The 1,343-nt window shown below is 73.1% G+C and overlaps 1 non-coding gene across 1 annotated transcript; it reads right to left on the bottom strand.

Annotated features, from left to right (window-relative positions):
• Positions 1-305: 305 nt before the first annotated feature.
• Positions 306-399, bottom strand: Trnay-gua (transfer RNA tyrosine (anticodon GUA)). Its single transcript has 2 exons — positions 363-399; positions 306-341 (listed from the first exon to the last, which is right to left on the bottom strand). It is a non-coding gene; the product is annotated as a tRNA-Tyr (tRNA).
• Positions 400-1,343: the final 944 nt, after the last annotated feature.

Genomic DNA, 1,343 nt, shown 5'->3' with positions numbered 1-1,343 from the left:
GCCTCCCCTCGGGCTAAAATGAAAAGAGCGGGTCTGGAGCTTGTGTGTGTGTGTGTGTGTGTTTGCGTGTGTGTGTTTGCGCTCTGGTGGTGGCTGGCCTGGCCCAGCGAGTGTGCCTCCGGATGGGGCAAAGGCGCAGATGCCTCAGCAGGGGAGGAGGCGACAGGCGGCTTCCCCAGGGGTCCGTGGGTGCAGCTCGAGCCAGGAAGCCGGGGTGGCGGTGTCCGGAGCGCTGGGTGAGAGTGGGCAGGCAGGGCGCCGCGCCGCGCCGCGCCGCGGGTGTGCGCGCAAAAGCGTCAGGCACGTCCTTCGAGCCGGAATCGAACCAGCGACCTAAGGATGTCCACAGATGGCTGTTGGGGCTACAGTCCTCCGCTCTACCAGCTGAGCTATCGAAGGGTGCACGTCTCCGGGGCCTGGGCGCGCGGTTTTCCGGAGCCCAGGGAGGCCGAGGCCCCGGAAGGCCAGAGGTCCGCGGGCCTGGGACTGGGAGTGGGAGTGGGCAGCCAGCCGGGAGACTGGAGCCCGGGTGTGGCTCTGCTTTGCGGGCGGAGCCCAGCCCGGGGGCGAAGCGGTTGCGGCAGCCGGGGCGGGCACCGGGGCGGGCACCGGGGCGGGCGGGCAGTGCGTCTGTGATTGAGTGGGTGGCATCCGCGCCCACGGCCTCGGCCCTCTTGCCCGTCGTGGCCTCTCGCTGTGGCCCGGCGTGCGGGATGCCCGCGCCGCCCGGGTGGTCTGAAAGCTGCGGGGGAGCCCCGAGTGCACGGCCCGGGTCGGTGCGCCGGGGTGGGCCGGGGTGGGCCGGGGTGGGCTGGAGGAGGGCGGCGACAGGGGAGGGCAGCGGGAGATCCGGCCTGGGCGGCCAGCAGGCGACCTCCAAGGGCAGAGGCGCAGCAGCCAGGCCACGCCACGGGGTCCGGCTGAGGTCCCTGTCGGGGCGCCAGCCGGAAGCACCTGGATTCCCCCACCCTCCGCGCCACGGCTGCGCCCCCGGTGGCGGGAGACGGTGGCCCTGGGGCTTGGCCTGGACTCTCAGAGGCCCCCGCAGACAGGACGGCGACAGGGGTCCACAGGCAGGCCAGCCCAGGAGGGGTGGGGTGCGGGCATGGCTGCAGCCTCTGCCACGCCCGCCCCGGCGGGACTCCCCTGGCAGAGGGGCGGGAGGGCGCAACTCCATGGCTTCCCGAGGGGCCCAGGCCGCAAGAGAACATGCCCACTGCGGGGTCCGGTTCGGATCCCCGCCCAGGCGCCCACCGAGGCCTTGCCACAGGTTTCTGTGTGCTGCGTGCCCAGCGCCCCCGAACGTTGGCTCTGCTGGCCGCCCAGACGGAGACCCACAGTCG

This window comes from Cavia porcellus, unplaced genomic scaffold (genome assembly GCF_034190915.1).
Source record: "Cavia porcellus strain 051 isolate PalLab524CR breed Dunkin Hartley unplaced genomic scaffold, mCavPor4.1 scaffold_26, whole genome shotgun sequence".
Lineage (NCBI taxonomy): Eukaryota > Metazoa > Chordata > Mammalia > Rodentia > Caviidae > Cavia > Cavia porcellus.
Note: the sequence above shows the minus strand (reverse complement) of the source record. Positions and strands in the feature narration are given on the sequence as shown.